Below are 19,178 nucleotides of genomic sequence, written 5' to 3' on the forward strand. Positions count from 1 at the left end.
CCCAGGGTGTATCTCTTCTATTATGCGATCTAAAAATATTTTAGACAATAACTGGTAATAAAGATCATTCAACTATCATAAGAATAGAAATCAATTAAGATGAACTACTTTGCATAAAAAGTTAGGCAAAACAGTTGTGAACAACATATCACATAATAAGTTATTCATATATCAGATATAAATAAATGGCTCCACCGTACAAAATTGCCAAATGGTAACTCACTCATTCATGCAATAACATATAAACAACTAAAACTGTATATCACTTTCAAAATATAAGCAGAAATGGCCAAGAGATAAAAGTACCATTTATGACTGATCCTACTCATAAGCTTCAAGCAAAAATGATTTATCTCTACTTGTTCTAACATCTACTAAGAGTACAAAAGTGCAACATCAGTAGTAGACATCAAATGCAAACATTAATAAACCTCGATCCATCCATTCATCAAAACCTCCTTTGAGGGTGCAGAAGTGCATGTTCTGAGGACAAGTTTCTAACAAATTTCTGGACCCTTCTCCAAATGCAATGAGAAGGGTTAAAATACTACTTCCTAATTCTAATAATAGTTTATTTACAAAATTTAGGATGCGGTTTTCAAATGACCGTCCTTTTTCTAATCTAATTTTAAAGAGAAAACAACATTCTAAATAAGGCTATTTCTGAATCTGATCTTTAAAGCTGCAAGTGTTCATCATGGGCTTGACGAGAGTCGACTGGCTGACTTCTGCTTTGAGCTGGGTTGCGAAAACGGAATCTATGAGAGCTAGCACTACTTTTTCAGCCACGTTTATGATGCATTTCACAGTCATCCATTGACTATGCGGCTTGACCAAGTATACCCAGTAACACTCCCAATTTAACCTATTTAATGCCTGGATCGCTTTTCCCTTTTCCTGCGCCTTCTGCTTCCATTCTGCTTCCAGTCGTAGTTTATTTGGTAGATACCCCGGGGTGGTCTCTTCGATTAAATTTGCTCTGTGCAAATTCTCATTTACACAGTCGATAATAATGCTTGCTTGCGTGGCTACTGTTTCCACTGCTTGTTCCACCTCTCTGATCTGATCGTCCCATTTATTAAAGAGCAATTCTTTATGATTCTCGTTTATTCTGGGTGCACTTGCTCTTTTTCCTTCATCTTCATCCGGCCAAGCCAAGTACTCCGTCACCCGTTTGTCACTCTGATCATAGTCACTCCACAAGTCTACCACTTGATTGGTGATTTTATCGCTCAGTTCGCAATAATGACTCCACTGTGATATCTTACGTCCCAACTCTTCCTGTTGCTGTAGTAGTTGTTCATTTAAGCCAATAGACTCTGAAATAAATTCTATAAGCTTAGGCTCATCTTTATGCATTTCTTGGAAAATTTGTAATTGTTTTCCTTTCTCGTCTAGACTTCTTTGATAGCCTATCTGCATCTGCTGAAAGTCTTCCTGCAACTTCTCGAGCTGTTTGTTAGCTTCAATATTAGCATTGGCTTGTTGCAATTGTCGTTGTAGTAGCTGTATTTGATCTTCTTGTTCTTTCAACAGTTGTTGAACTTCCGATGCCTTGTCAATAGTTGCAGAAACATATGCTCCTGCGATCTGAGACAACTTAGTGAGATTTTCAGATGGGTTATTGTTGGGGTCTTTCCATAAGACGTCCAATTGTTCAACATCTTGTGACAGTGTATTTTCTAGTTTTCTTTTCTTTCTCTGTCTTCTTACAACTGCTTTATGTTGCGGACTATAGAATACGTCCAGTGGGGGAATTTCTTCTACATTAAGTAGAAGCTCGGAAGGTGGAGCGATAGGGATGTGCTCCGTTTCTGTGACACTACTGACTATGGTTGAAACCACTTCTTGTGCTACCTGTGTATTGCTCATAGGCCTTCTTGGGGCTTGCCCTTCAAGATTGATCAGCTCGGTGAAGGTTTCCCATTCTTTGTCTAATTCTGTCGTGACGGGTGGCGTTTTAATGACGAGAGGGGGGACATCTCTTGGCGGGGAGGCGATAACCTGCTGTTGCGACATTTCACTTGACTGAGTTGTGTCTTTATCTACCTCTTCGTTCTTTCCTTGGTCGCTTCCAGACACTTTAGAATGTTCAGGTACTCCTTGCGCAGTGTTAGATTTAGATCTGGAAGTGCTTGAGTTCCCACTGAGGCTAACACTTGGAGTCGGTTCTCTGGCAGACAGTCGCAGCTTTTCTAAAGGAACACTGGCCAGTCTTCTTTCCCTGTATACCATGAACTTTTGGAGGTCCTCTAGAGACAATTTTGACTGAGATTCCCGCAAAATTTCCTGGAGTGAGTGTTTATTCTGAAATAAATCATCAAATAAATCCTTCTTTCCAACGAATACCTTTATTTTGACATTCGTTGTGAAATCTTGAGCAACTTCATTTGGGTCAAATGGCCTTGCCGGGAATTTAAATAATTGCAGACACATCACATTCTCCACTTTGGTGAACGCGTGCCCTACATCGAACAATGAAAAGGCCCCACAAGCTACAAGAAACTGAGGCCATATGGCCTTCTTTTTGTCTTTTAGGTCTTTAGTTAGGCCGCCTTCTAAACAGGTTTGATAAGCAATTTCTCGAGCCAGCAGTTTGTCAGGAATATACAAGGGTAGGACATGAGGAGGGACGGTGCTTCCAAATACTCTAATATAGGTGAACCATTCTTCCTCGAACCATCTTGCGATGGGGATGATATCTATCTGTGCCTCGGGTGAGCACTTCGGGGGGTCCTCATCATACATCATTCTATACAAGGGTAAGATAAGCCCGTGACAAATCTGGTAGAAATGTGGGATGAACTAAGAATCCCACAGTATCTTATGATAAAAATGGATAGGTAATGGGTCCTGGGTAGTCTATTTCCAACCCATAATGGGAAATTTAGACACATAACAAATAGAATCCATAACATATGCAGATAGATAAAAAGGAGGATAGATCCTTTGAGACAAGGATCTCTTAGACCGGTAATTGATAATAGCCGTGTATAGATTATCAGAAAAGATCTTGGCCCAATCCATAATATTGGCATTTGTGGCAGCATCTATTAATGGTAACCATTCAGACGAAAACTTATTGATATCTGGCATCCCAAATAATCTACAAAGCATGGCCGCAGCGAAACAATACGGAGAGGTGAGGGAACCAGTGCTGTACATACTGTTTTTGTCTTTCTTGAGCGGTTCCTCTTTTCTGGACCAATCTTTGGTGGTCTCTGATAGGTCTGGGTTCTCCGCCACAAATTTCTTAACGAATTGTGCATTGTAAGTCTCCTGCGGTTCAGGAAGATGATACATAAGCTTTAAATCTTGTGCAGCGAATGATCCGATGAGCCCTTGCCCTTGAATCTTGAATTGTCTGTTGTCCATGTCTGCATTATCAAGTATCCACTTGATCATATCCGTATATGGTAGAATTTTGGGCCTTGCTGCTATCCGATGAAGAAATGAGCATGCTAGCTCTTCTAAGGACGGTTCGGAAGAGCGTTGTGAGCCCGCGACAGCAATAACCTTCATTATTCTGGGATTCTCTTCTTCAAGCAGTCTGTACATGCTTTCCCACGTCGATATCCCTGCGTCTTTGTTACAGGCTGTGTCTGTATACAAAGGTGCCATTTCCTTTGTCTTCTCCTTAGCCTCAGAGCCTTGAGCTCTATTTTTCTTTCCCATTTCTTCCTGCGTATGGCTATGTATCGTCTTTCGCTCTCCGTTCCTGCAGCTCACCAGTGAAATGGAAATGACTGATCAAGAAAGGTGATGGGAGAGTTTTAAATGCAGCAGATATATCAAATATGCCACCTTACGTGAAGTAATTCTTTACAAAAGCACGCGTCTACATTTCATTTAATAGCTGACAACTAATCCCTTTACTATCATTAAAAGCGCATGATCTTGAGTCAGATTATGGTAAGTGGATTTTCTTGAATAGCGTGCCCGAAGGATTCGTGATGAAGTGATTTTATGATTTGCTTACGTAACATCGCAGATTGCGCCATCGCAAATCGCACCATCGCAGATCGCGCAAACACACGAATATAACATCACAGCGATCACAACATCGCAGATCGCAAAAGTTTTATGCTTGCCAAATCTTGTCAGCTCATTTTCTGCGATATGCGATCTTGCAATCGGTGTTATCGCAGATCGGTAAATATTGAAGTTTTTCCATTATCAGTATTACTTTATTGTGATGTGATATATTGCTTAGCATGAGGGTCTTGTACATACTGGGATTATACTCAAATGGAAGCACTTCCTATCTTTTTTGCAACGCGGTTTTAAAGATTTTTTTCTTATCATAGACTTAGGTCTTAAAATATTCAAAAGACCTTCCTAAGCTTACGATGGTAACCTTATTTTGAAGAAAGGAAACTCTTGCTTTTCCTAAATTTTAACTAAGGGTCCCCATTCATTTAGTATTTTGGACAACACTTAAATGAAAAAAGGGGGGCGTTGTTGCTGGCCACAACAACTCCCTCATCCAAGTTGTGATTGTTCTTGCTATGGATATGAAGGATTCCTACTCCCTGGAGGAATCATCCAAAAATGGGGCATAGTTGGCTTATTTCCATAAATGTGTGGGCTATTTTAGGTGTTGGTATGTGCATATATATGGCCACCCCGATTGGAATGTGAACCACCTTCTCCAATATTTCTCTTCTAGTTAGAATTTTCGAGCACCCCATCACTTGTAGCATTTACTGAGTTAACCATCTCGGAAAATGATGGAGGAAGGTTTTGAATCTATTTGGTTAGTCTTCTTGAGAGTGTGAGAGCATTTCATTGTGAGGGAATTTAGAGTGAGTAGAGATTGCAGCAACTACTCACATAGTTTTACAGTGTTTTATCAGAGTGTTATATGCAAAAACCAAAGATAGAATTGAGAAGTAAATTCAGATTTTATGTGTTGCGGGTGGTAGAGAATTGACAACTTATGGTGTGTTAAAGTGAAGAATTTTTTGCGAGTAGAAGAGAAGAAGTAGCCCCCCCCCCCCCCCCGCCCCCCCCGAGAAGAGTATTTTATTCAAATTTTATGTGCAGAATGATGGTGTTGTTGGGTTTCTCATGTTGAGCAGATTGGGAACCCATTTTTAAACATTTATGAAACGTGGTTCACATGGAGGAAGTGAAGGTGTGGAGGCCTAAGAGTAGACAATGATTCGGCAGATTCAGTAGAATGAACTAATTTCTCCGTCCAATAGGAGTTGGATAGTCCTTTGGGAGTTGGTTGAGGATCATTAGTTGTGGGGGCTTCCAACAAATAGATTTCCAAAGATACGTGAGAGAAGCATATCTCCTGACTAATAGGTGCCAGCATAATATGAAGGAAGCCAAGTCTTTTGGCTTATGGTTGTAAGCTGTTGGGAACGGGTTCCCCCAAGAGCCAATTTTAGGGCTAAAAGCCCATGTTTTGGGGCAAAAGACCCAAATTTTGTAATAAAAATGTAAAGTCTCTGCATTTTGTGGTCGCAGAGTGCGAAGAGATCAAAGGGTTGTCCGCCCTTGTTTTGTGAAGTATCATGTTGGCTGTAAAGATATACCCATGGTCTGCAGACCATGGGATTGTATAAAAAGGGAGTCTTAGAAGAGTCTAAGGGGGAAGAGGAGTAGAGATGAGAAAGAAGGATTTTAGGTAAGAAGTTCTAAGTGTTCTCGAGTCATAGTGTAGGTAGAGGCTCTGCAACTAAGTGCACATAGGCCTTGTGTGGAAGTCTGTAGCTGAGTGCGTGGACCCCTACAGCTGTGTGTGTAGACCCCTGCAGTTGTGTGCACAGGGCAGGTAGAGTCTGTACTAAACTTGAGATGTCAATAAAGAGAATTATTTTGCAATCACTTTTTATTTTGTCTTTGTTTAATGCATTTGATTATATTATGTTATGATCTGGGTTTAAATTATAATGCTTATTTGATGCGTGAACATATTTGATTATATCTGTTAATTAAACATGGCAAGAGTAAAGGATTGGGCGAAGGTAACTCTAAATGCATGGTATATTATGTAACACTAAAGATAACTTGGGAACTTATACAATAACTCAATCATAGAGGCACGTAAGTGCCTGGACCCCGGGTTAGGGTTGCACGAAGATCAATTGAGTACCTTCTCGGAGGTGCTGAAGGACCAAAGAGAAGGAACATCGACAAGCCCTAAAGGCTTATCAATCTGCACGAAGGCAGGATCAGGAAGTATAGACTGACATCACGACCATCTCAGGGTGCAGAAACTTGGTTCCTGCATCACCCGATACTGCTTCGGCTGAGACTTCGTTCCGTGCTCTACGAGATGACGCCGAAAGGGCCAGTAGTGTAGGGATTTACTTGGATGACTAACGCTGAACTTGGGTCAAGGCCCATCAAGCCAACAAATGGTTCCATTGCTAGGACTGAGATCTACATAACGAGATGTTTGATGTCGTATCATTGGAATCCAACTACGAAAGAAATTGAAACTTGGTTGAATAGAAAGATCCACGAATTCACAGTGCAAGAATACAAGAACCTACAATTGATGAAAGAACAGTGGTTGGACAGATACCTGTACACAGAAGTACATGAAATCTTCTTCTATTCCTTCTCGGTTGAGTTATACGAGTGGATTGTGAAGTTGGTAGACGTCAAGGAAGGTGGAGGCTTGAAAAGTCGATTGTTTGGACATCGGAGCTAGTAAGGAGGTTAGAAGCTTCTGAAGATAATATCAAGCGCGTTGTCGACCATTGGATCTACCGCATCATAGGAGGATTTGTGACTGAGTTTGCGGTTGATACCTATTTTAGTTACAACGAAGCAGAGCACTAGTTCTTCAAAGGACCGCGAGGTAAGTATTTAAAATCACTGAATACATGGATTAAGATGCTCTTGTGCGAATAGCGAGTTATGCGGTTACCTTGATGTTTGGAGATACCTGAAGCAGAAAAATTTCAGGGACGAAGGAAGAAAAGGTCCTGTGTATATCCCACTGATCGAACTCCCTTTAAGTGATGATGAAGGGAAACCACAGATTTCTCCCCTGAGCACTAGTCAGTTGATAAGACAAGGGTTCCCACAAATACCTACACCGCCTCTGCCCTCATCACATCCATCCACACCACCTCCATCCTCACCTCCATTGCTCACCCCATCACCCACACCATCGCCACCTTCACTATTCAATATGGCGAACTCCGTAAAACTACATGTATTCAAGGGCATAGGGAATTAGGACCTAGACCAATTTTGGTTCGTCATAAAGGCTGTATGGGAGGCTCAGGGCGTTGTGGATTATCACATGAATAAGGCGACATTGGTTAGTGCTTTGCAGGATCACACACTAACCTAGTACATCAAGTACTCTAATGACAACCAGGTCACTACACTGGCAGAGATCCACACTGCGCTGAATAAAAAATTCAATAGGCCAAAGTCTAAAGTGCAGTCGATTGTGGGATTCAAGGAAATTGCGATGAACCCAAGTGAGACCCCCTGGGAATTAGATAAGAGATTGAAGTGTAAAATCCATGAAACTAATATGAATTTTATGGATGGGTAGCGCCGTGAGTGGTTCGTGGCTTCGCTCCTGCCTCACCTAAGGGTTGCACTGTCATAACAGAAAATTACGACTGAAGTAGAAGCTTTGGAGATTGCAATGAGACTGCACGAAACACCGATGCAAGATCTGAATCTGGGGGTTCAGCAGATTCATGCGTAGTTGCAAAACCTTTGTCTCAAAATGAAAAGTCTGAAGCTGGACATAACTGCTTAACTAGAGGCGCACGAAGAGGTTTGGTGCATAAAATGCAAGGGTCAGGGGCATGAGAATTATCACTGCCCAGAGTTCGTGAACTACGCTGTAGTAGGAGGAAAAATGCCTCTACGACCAGAGGCCACAGTAGGGCCAAGTACATGACCTATGCTATGGTGTGATATATGTTAGGTAGCAAGGAAACACACAACTGATAATTGCCATTTGCTACAGAAATTTGTACAAACACCGCAACAACTGTTCTGCAATTTATGTCAATTAGTAGGCCATGATGAGTGCAATTTTCAAAGTTACAAATTGATGATGGATAGGACACCTACTTACAAAATGCGGACAGAAACACAGCCTCCGGACCATGGCGTTGGGGGAATGTGAGGTGAGTATCAGGGGCGTGGTCGAGGCCGAGGTGGAGGAGGGCTTGGGAGAGGCTGAGGACAACTGATTTTTAGAATTGCAAAGGCCCAGGGCATTACGTGAGGGACTGTCCGAATCTGACGCGATTGTCATGCTGCTACTGTACTCAGTTTGACCATGCGACTGAGGATTGCCCAATATTGTTGGCTAATATTTGCGAAAAGGGGGCCCAACCTCCGCAGGCGACGCATAACCTCGAGATGATGAGGGTTGGGTCTTCCGTAAACATTATGTTGTAGAGTAGAACCATGACTGGGGAGGATAAAGGGAAGTAGCCTAAAAAAGGTGTATGGGTCCGCAAAGCATTAGAGAAGGAGACTGGGTTTGATTTGGAGTGTGCAAAAGAAACATTTATGGAAGCAAAGAAAAGCTTCGCTGAGGCCTCTACCTCAGGAAGTCAGGAGAAACCAGTTGAAGAAATGGACCCGTCCATGATTAGCACATTCTTGGAGACCTACATGAAGCTGCTCCGTGACAGTAAGGTTATGAAGGGACTACAAGAATTGATCAATCGATGCGCTGGTAAGAATAGTGCTACTGGTGAACCGTGTGTGGTCAGGAATCTTGGCAAGCATAAGGCAAGGACCAGGCTGGAGATGAGACTCTCCGCGCAAATAGGGGAATACGAGATGGACCAAGTTATCTTGGATCTGGGGTCCAACGCAAATGTTTTGCCAAAATAGACCTGGGAGAGAATGGGGAAACCTGCACTCCAATGGTCTCCGATATAGTTAAGGATGGTGAATAAGTAGAAAATTATCCCAATGGGGAGGTTGCAAGGGGTCACAGTTGACATTGAGGGTGCAAGCGCACTGGCAGATTTTGAGGTAATAGATATTTTGGATGATAGCAACCCCTACCCTCCACTCCTAGGAATCAATTGGCCACTGACATGAATGGGGTAATCAAGCTTAAGAAGTGGAGTATGATATTTGAAAACAAGTCGCTCCGCGTAGTGGTGCCAATGGATCCCGCAGAGGGACTGCGCTATACAGAACCAGTCCGAGATTATGAAAGTTATGAAAATCTGGACCATATTTACAAGATAACGTTTTGAGAGTAGGATTGGGTGAATCCGATAGCAGACAGATGCATTGCATGGGATCATGAAAGCTCCTGCACGTCAGACTCAGATGAGGAATTGGAGCATTGGTGAAACCGGCTGCATGAAGTCTCGACGCTGCATTGTAATATGACGATCAAATAATTGCACTGTGTGTCATCTGAGGTCAAGAATATGGCTCATTATGATGGGCTAACTGATGTTGATTGGTTTTTGGATACATTTGAAAGAGAATTACCAGAGAAACATCGCTTCCATGCCTTGGACTGGGTACTGCGTGCTACGCCTGCAAGATGGTGGGGTACGCACAAGGATAGTTTTAGTGATTGGTGTGGATATAGGAGGATGATGAGAATACATTTTGGGTAGCCAAAAGTGTGGATGACAGATAAGTATGACGGACAAGATGACTCGCACAATCACCTAGCTAAATGGAATAAGGCTTATGGCGCGGAGCCCCAGCCTGAATGGGTGCATCTGTTTTGTCATACCTTGGGCGTCATACCAATGAATTGGTACTTGGAAATTGAGATCCACCATGTCACAGAGGAATTGGACCATCCTATAGCATTTGCGAGCAGGAAGTTGTCCAAGCCTGAGAAGAACTATTCCACTACAAAGCACGAAGGACTAGCCATGGTATACGCACTCCAAAAGTTCATGCACTATTTGCTGGGTGGACATTTTAAGATGTATACGGATCATTCTGCGTTAAAATACCTAGATAATAAGCTTGTGTTGGGGGGGAAGATCTGCATATGGTCGTTATTATTTCACGAGTATTATTTTGAAGTTATTGTGAAGCCTGCATGATTGAACGTGGGACCATATCATCCGTCGCGCATTGAAACAGGAGAGGAGCCCACTAATTTGGAGGAAGGACTACTTGATGCGCAACTCTTTGTAGTACGCATCGCCGACAGTCACTTTGAGGATATCATACAATTCCTGACAACAGGGATTGCTCCAGAAGGGTATAGAAGCCAACAAAAGGAGTTAGTAGTGTGCACAACAGACTTTTCCGTCATTGCAGGACATTTGTACAAAATGGGGTCTAATGAAATATTGCGATGCTATGTACCTGACTTTGAGTAGAGCAGCATCCTCATGGAGGTTCATGGAGGAGCTACAGGAGGACATTATGCAGGAAAAGCGATAACACAGAAGGTTCTACGTGCTGGATTGTGGTGGCCAACTCTACATAAGGACGCGAAAGCATATTGTAGGGCCTGTGACACATGTCAGAGGACTGGCAAGCCATCACGAAGGGATGAACTACCGTTGACACTGTAGGTGACATTACAACTATTCGAGAAATGGACGATTGACTTTGTGGGACCAATTCAGCCTCCGAGGTAGAAAACAGGTGCGCAGTACATCATCACTGTGACAGAGTACTTGACCAGATGGACAAAAGTGCAACTTGTGAAGGACTGTACTGGCGTGACAGCAACAAGTTTTCTTTTTGAATACGTATTAACGAGATTTGGTTGTCCAAAGAGCTTGATGAGCGATCGCGGTATGCACTTCCTTAATGAAACAATCAATTCGTTGATAGAAGAATTTCAAGTGTATGATTAGAAGAGCACGCCTTATCACCCGGAGGCTAATGGGACAGTGGAAGCATTGAATAAAATACTGGAGAACACACTGACAAAGGTCTGCAATGCTCAGAGAAGTAACTGGGATATGCGCGTACCAGTGGTGCTATGGGCCTACAGAACGACTTGCAAGAAGTTGACTGGGCAAATGCCTTTCAGACTTGTGTATGGCGTAGAAGTTGTGATTCCAATGGAATACATTGTACCTAGTCTACGGATAGCGGCACTAACAGGAATGGTGCACTGTGGAGCCTTGGAAGAGAGGCTCGCGCGGCTAGCAGAGCTTGAAGAGGATCGATTTCTAGGTGGATTTAATCAACAAGTTCAAAAGGAGCATGAAAAGGCATGGCATGATTGGCACATTAAACTGTGCACCTTCTAAGTAAATGATCTGGTTTTGCTATATGACAGAAAGTTTGATAAATTATTGTTTTGAGGCTTCTGCGATCAGTGCTTTGTTTGTTGTTTTCTTCTGGAGTTCTCGCATCCATGATTGTTTGTATCGACGTTTCGAGCCATCCACCGTGGCTCATCATCAGGATAGATCAGTAATTGTGTAGGACAGATCTCCTCGGGTTTGAATAAATAGGGTTAAGAGATGCACAAGGAATGGAAGCCGACCTTGCCAGACTTGTTTTGTAATTTTTGGGTTTTGATTTAATTATATGCTATTTAATAAAATAAAATAATTTAAATTGAGTTTGAAATATTTAATTATGTAATTGAATGGTTTAATTATTAATTTTTAATTTTATGTTCATATCAGTAATAATTTAATTGTTTAATTTGGTATTCTTTGTTTTTTAGTTAAAATGTAAATTAATATTTTAATATTTAAATATATATTTATTTTTATTTTTTTATTTTTTATTTTTTGTTTTTTTGTTTTATTTTTTTATATGAGAATTTATGTAATGGGTTTTTAATTTATTCTTATTTCTTTTTTATTTTTATTTATTTTTGTTTTTATTTATTATTTATTTATGAACAAACATAATATAATTACTCATAAATAAATAATAAATAAAAACAAAAATAAATAAAAATAAAAAAGAAATAAGAATAAATTAAAAACCCATTACATAAATTCTCATATAAAATAAAATAAAATAAAATAAATAAATAAATAATTAAATATTAAAATACTAATTTACATTTTAACTAAAAAACAAAGAACACCAAATTAAACAATTAAATTATTACTGATATGAACATAAAATTAATAATTAAACCATTCAATTACATAATTAAATATTTCAAATTCAATTTAAATTATTTTATTTTATTAAATAGCATATAATTAAATCAAAACCCAAAAATTACAAAACAAGTCTGGCAAGGTCGGCTTCCATTCCCTGTGCATCTCTTAACCCTATTTATTCAAACCCAAGGATATATGTCCTACACAATCATTGATCTATCCTGATGATGAGCCACGGTGGATGGCTTGAAACGTCAATACAATCAATCATGGATGCGAGAACTTCGGAAGAAAACAACACACAAAGTTTGATAAATTTCCAAGAAAATTTAGGATGCACAGGCTGGGGCCCTATTTCATCAAAGAGACTACCGGTGGTGGAGCAGTTTAGTTGGTTAAGTTAAATGGGGAGCCCTTCCCAGGAAAAGTGAATGGTACTTGATTGAGGCCATACACTGGTGATCTGGCTAGGTGACTATATGAAGGAAGAACAGTCTTAGTGCTCCAGGAATCTGAAAGGAGCTGCGGAACTATGAACTGCACTGCCAGTATTAGGGAGCTATGCGATGAAGGAACTGCGTGGAATGAGGATATGTCATCGAGACCACACGAGCACATAGAAGGCTGCACTTCCGGGGATAAAACTGCGCAGGTCAGCCTGAAAGTGACATTAACATCACTGTTCATGATTTGATGACGGAAAAATGGCCAAATGGAGCGGGGGGCGGAATTTAAGATGAAATCTATGGGCGAGATCCTCGAAAATATTCCGCCAATCTAGCATTAATGAACCGATTTTGGGGGGGAACAGTCTGATTTGAATTCAAAATGGTTTATAAATTATATGTGGCTGCCTGTTGTGGGGGAAAATGCCTATGCAGGATGATCCTATCCACCTAAGGTGTGACAGTGCCTTAGCAACAAACAGAAACGGCTATTCTAGTATTCTTCCTTTATGAATTAAGAATGAAGAGAGATGGATGGACTAACCGGTGTCTTCCGTTTGTCCCTCGATCCGGTTTCTCTTCTCTTTGAGAGTTCCCAGCTACTTGCCTTCTTGCTCGCCCAGCTTCAACAGGTTTCTGCAAGATCACAAGAAGAGAACGCTACACAAAGACATAGATTCATATTCATAACTAGTTCAGGATTAGAAATAAACTAAACATACTAATGCAATCATACATCAAAGATACATCAGTATATAGGAGAAACCAAGATAGCTTTATTGATGAATAACAAGGTTCAGGAAGAGATACAACCCAGAGGGCTCCAATCCAGCATCTCCTTCCCAGCAGATGAAGTTCCTATCTTCACCTTCCTTCAAAGCATTAAGCACCCAATGATCCCAATCTCAAACCAACAACAATTCTTTGCAATAACAAAATTCCAGCCTCTAGATCTCATGGAGGAGAGATCCATATATAGATGTTTGGAGAGAGGATGAGTCAGCTTGGGATCTGACTAGTGTCCTCTCCCTCTGTCAGTTCTTGCTTCCACTTGGAGACTAAGAGCCTCTTACTCATCACTAGTCGAATTCATTGAGGCAAGTGTCATTGGAGAAGATTTTGGAAGCTTCCAGGGTCTTTCCACCTCGTTGAATGAACTTGCCATTTGTCACTTCCCGCTCAGCGCACCCTGGTAGTGCTTCTACCTGCGTTGCAGTGCACCTAGCCAGTGTAATCTCTGCATTTCAGCGCAGACAGCTAGTGGAGCCTCTGAATTGATCCTGAATTGACTTGTTTTTGAGTAGTTTCTGGTGGAGAACTTCTGTGAATTGCTGTGGTTTGTTAGCCTTGTTCCTCTAGGGGTAGGAACAACATGTTTAGGGACTTTGGATCCCTTAGATTATGGACATTTCATGCTTATAGCTGTAAGGCACAAAAATGTCTATAACAGTTGCCCCCTAAAGTATGAGGCCGTTTATCAGGTGAAATCCTTTATTAGGAGGATCCGAATTTCATTCAATGCTGGGAGGAGACCTGTAATAACATACAATACAATACATTATTTTTCATACTGCTTTCATGATCTAGCTGAGGCGGGCATTCCCATGCTCAGCTTTATAAATTCATTTTTCCGTACATAGAACAGACAATCGTCTGATGGTAGACTGATAATTTTGATGAAATTATCATCCTTTGGGTAGGATGATTATCTGCTGCAATGATGTACATGTCAATGTCTTTATCTTTCCTGAATATATATCGCAGCCCGGATGGATGAAACTAGATCCGTGGTCTTCAAACTCGTTCGATCTTCACTCTAAGTACAAGTCGATCCATGTGAGAAATGTTCTGAAGTCGAACATGGAAAGACATCGCTTGATTACCGGTCAATGAGGTAAACCGTTAACAAGCGCAAGAGGAATCACCGATAATGATAATGACCCTCAAGGTACTACAGTACAATTCACGTGGTGTGAATAAAGGACTTGGCGTCGAACACCACGCAAAATCTTTCGGTCGAAGGTCATTGATGTATACCTGTCGCCGGAAGTGAGAAACTTGCCATTGAGGCATGCAAGCTTCAAAGTACTGAAGGGGTTGTTCCTAGATCAACTTCTTGGATAATGAGCTGATGTCGACAAGAAGCGATCCGTCAAAGGAGGGCCTTAATGAATCCGACATCAGTGACACGGAACGGAGCAAATGATTTTGATGGAGGTGAAAACGATCTGATGACATATGATTCAGGGTGGCGGTCATGAAAGGATGAAGGATAATGTATGGCAGTGGATGGGACACGGTTGACTTCTCTGAACGACCTCTCTTGAACATGTGGCGACACTTATGCGATGGATCGGTAGCATTACCCCAAATATGGATGGTATGGCGAGACCATGGTGATGTGACCGGTGAATGAAACAACCCAACCCGACTGTGGTACGGAGGAAAAGTGTCATGTTCAAGAGCGACTTGCTACCATCAAAGTTTTCTTGAGTTTCTCCCAATTTTTCCCCAGTCATTGCTGACCAGTACCTCTTTATTTTTGTCAAGCTTGAGGAGGATAACATATGCTTGTTCTATAACTTGCCCTTCGGGAAAGCCCATCGCTATGTTTTAACGAGCCTAGCGATAGTGAAACTCGTTCTCGTCTAAAGACAAGTTTGTCGCTATTTAATGCTTTTAACGAGTCTAACGACAAAGATAACTCGGTCCTTTTCATTTTTAGAGAGTCTAAAAAGGTACGTAAAGTCAACTCCGAAAGTCCTTTTTCGTCATCTAATCCCTTAAGTCCGAAAAAGTATAAAACAATACAGAAGGGATGAGTTTTCGATAGTTTTAACGAGCCGAATAAAACAAGCGCTCGATCTTTTTGTGCAATAATCCCTCAGGTCCCAAAAGATTAAAATCTAGAGGAGGGATAGCTCTTCCGGTCGCTTTAACGAGCTGGAAGGCCAAAACTCGGCAATCTTTTCATATTTTACGAGTCAGATGAAAAGAGCTTAAAGAAGACTCGTCTTTTGAGGAACGAGTGATGAAATGGGTTAGCAGCTGATTCCAGGTACGGGTTGGAATTTTCCAAGCACGGCAGTGTCACAAGGATGGCTAGTGAAATCACTCTTCGCAGCTGTTCCTCAAAATGGGTAAACAATCATATGGAGATGAACGATCGGCCAATGGAAAAGTGGAGGTGACGGTGCAAACAAGACCAAGGCTTTAGTTTGATAATGTTACATTCACGGTTGTTATTTACCGGAAGATAGTTCATTTTTTAACGAGCTTAAACGCGGAAAAACACTGCTCAGTCTTATGTTTATTTTTTAACGAGCATGAACTATGTGCTAAAACTGCTCGATCTTATGTTTATTTTTTAACAAGCATGAACTATGTGCTAAAACTGCTCGATGCTAGTTTATTTTTTAACAAGCTTGAACCCTGTGGTAACACTGCCCATGATAAGTTTGCATGCCCCCAGCATAACAACGCAAATCGAGGTGCATGCCCCCCAAGCTTCATTGCATTCAACTCGGTGGTTGGAATGAAAGTTTACCTTTGAGATTTGGAAAGGGGATTGTTTCATTTTTTAATGAGGTTGACACAGTAAAAGAACTATCCTCATGACTCCTTGTTTCATTTTTTAACGAGGTTGACACGAGATAAGAACCGTCCTCAGAGTCCAAATCCATTAGATATAGAAGGTTTCATATTCCACTGTGGCCACTTCTGCCAGATTACTCGGAGGCGGTAGGGAAAAAGTACCCATTAAGGCAGGGTCTTTTAGGAGACCTACTCCGATATTTTGGAGCGAATGATTGCTTCCATGGATCATTGGAATGCTTCCAGTAACTTGAGAACCGTTGGGGAGGAAGTTTTGTTGATCGACGATTGTAATCCCTCCTTGGAAAGGGAATGCAATCTTTCTAAAATAGGTCGACACAACAGCTTCCATGGCATATATCCAGGGTCTTCCCAATAGGATGTTGTAATCAAGATTCCCATCGATGACTTCCACATCTATTTCTACCGTTTTTCCCCCTAGTTCAACTTTCAAGTTATTTAGGATACCATATGGGGTATATGTCCTTCCGTCGAATGCTTTTAATGTTGTCAAAGATCGCGACAAGGTTGGAGATCCTAAAGTTTTCCAGCAACTCATCGACATAATACATGTAGATGCCCCCTCGTTAATAATTGTTCGGTGAACAGTTTTGTCGAGGGCTTTCACTTGGATAAGGAAAGCTAGTTGAGTTGGTAACTGAGGATCGTATCCTTTGTGGTCAAAGGATATAAGATTGGAATCCATAGGATCAACCCCACCAATGGCTAATAACAAAGCCTGCCTTTGGGATGGGCAATTTTGTAGTACTTCAAGAGTCGACATAGTGGATGGCGATTGGGCCAAATCTTCCACTATGTTATAATGTTGCGCTGCTCTGGCGCGAGGATTAAATGTCGACTTGTGTACTACTCCCTTTGGCGGTTTTATTGTTAATTCAGGAATGATGGGTGGTACAACTTCTGTCGAAGTTGTTGTCAAACTGCTTGGTTGGTCTTTTTCCTTGCCATTCGACAGCTGCGGATTCCCGTAATATTTGTTCCTTATCGAAATCAAAGCATCATTTTGCTGTTTTGAAACCGACAACCTAAGCACTTGCGACGGGGAAGCATTTCCACTATCAACCAGATTTTGTCCTGGATTTGGAAACAGATCAGTTAACACAGCTGAGGTTTGCGAACTTTTAAAGAACCTTTTAAGCTCAGCTTTGTACGGACAATCTCTCGTCCAGTGATCCTCATCACATATCTGACACCCGAAGGGGGGTTTCCTATCTCCAGGAGGGTTTGAAGAAGTTTTTTCAGGAGATGATTCACCCTGTTTCTTCTTCTTCCCTTTGTTTTGCTTTTTCTTTCTCCCTGGTTGTTTGGTTTCTTTGCCTTTATCTGCCGATACGGCATTTACTTCCGAAGCAAGAATTTATTCTTTTGCATTTTGATCTGAAATCTTACGGGCCTTCTTGGAGTTGGCCTTTGTCGATTTGGCGTTTGTCGTGCCAATCACGCCATCGCCGGCATGAGAGTCATTGTTTGATTTAGGAGGAGGAGGAATTGAGAATTCCGGTCTAGGGGCGTCAGGTATTTTGTCATAGAGCGTGCCAGACTGAGTATAGACTAAGTCTAGATACTGTGCACGAGCGATAACTTTCTCTTCCGTTACGACTCCCCCCTTTGCCACATCTTCCGTTATAACAGGAAGTAACGACTTGATAAACCATTCGGCTAATAGCTGATCGGGAATGTATGTTTTTACCATCCTACGACGACGTCGCCACTCATGTATATGATCAGATATGTGAGTGGCCGTCGTCTGTTTCAAGTTGGTTAAGATTTCTGTTCCCGTTTCATACCTTATCGGTAATTGAAAATGGGTTAAGAAAGTCATGGCTAAGGTGCTGAAATTGTCGAACGAAGCTCTAGGAAATTCAATATACCATTTAGCCGCTGGACCCGTTAACGTCCTCTGAAAGAGGCGAAGCCTTATCGAATCATCGTTTAAGGTGTTTGACGAACACCATAGATGAAAGGTCATCACGTGATTCGATGGATCTTCACCCGGATTTCCATTAAATTTAGGAATGTCTGAAGGAAGTTTGTGAGAAATTGTTGGCCACCAAGGGGCATAAGCAATTGGATCATTTGTTAACCGGTGTAAATCGGGTAACTCTAAAGTTGCAACGAATGGTAACTGTTGATTCAGGTTAGGTGAAGCATACCCAGGATACGATGGGATTGCCTGAGCAGTTGGCCTTTGCATACCAGCATAATGTAATTGATGCTGGTATGACTGATATGGTTGGTGGACATGACCACCGTAAAATGGTTGATTTTGACCGTTTTGAATGTACGGTTGTCCACTGTTCGCAAAGATCTGCTGCTCAGAACCTTGGTATACTTTTTGGAATTGTGGTTGTTGGTATTGCACTAACCATGGTTGCGAAGCCATGTTCTGTTGCGCTATACTAACCGTTGGACCAAGGTGTGGGGTAATTGTACCCATTTGGACCTGTGTCGCCCCACCAGTAGGTGATTGTGGTTGAGTCACAGGGTCAAGGGGCTGTTGCATTACAACCTGAGAAATCTGAGGTTGACATACAACAGGCAACGTTTGAACTTGCGACACTGTCACAATAGCCGGTGTGGTCGGGATGTTCGACACAGGTACACATTGTTGCATAGAATATACAACCCTTGGTTGTTGAGGTAGCATAGGTACCCAACCATTTGATGTAACTCCAGTATAACCTGAATACTATTGTGAACTCCCGTATGGATATCCTCCCGAAGGGGATAATGAAAGGGCATACTGCCCCCCATACGGTGGCAATCCGGAACTCAAGGGGATTGTTTGTCCTTGGGGATTGGATTGCCCAAATTGACCTCCAAATGGATCAATCTAGTGAGTTTCATCATAAGAGTTGTCGGATATTATTCCGGAGGAACAAACTGGAACGGACCACACTGTCGAAATAGTCCTTGGGTGGACTCCTTCTAGCGGTTGTGAGCTAGTCGAGACAGATGGTATGCCGGCAAACATTGTCGGAGTGACGGCAGGGAGTTCTGCTATCGCTGTGTCATTCGACACAGTCCTAGATGTTGACGGTTGTTCAGACATTTTGAGTCTATCCAAGAGATTACCTAGCGATTCTACAGGAAC

The sequence above is a fragment of the Pinus tabuliformis genome, chromosome 6 (assembly GCF_031772625.1).
Source record: "Pinus tabuliformis cultivar Carrire ecotype Pingquan chromosome 6, CPIR1, whole genome shotgun sequence".
Classification (NCBI taxonomy): domain Eukaryota; kingdom Viridiplantae; phylum Streptophyta; class Pinopsida; order Pinales; family Pinaceae; genus Pinus; species Pinus tabuliformis.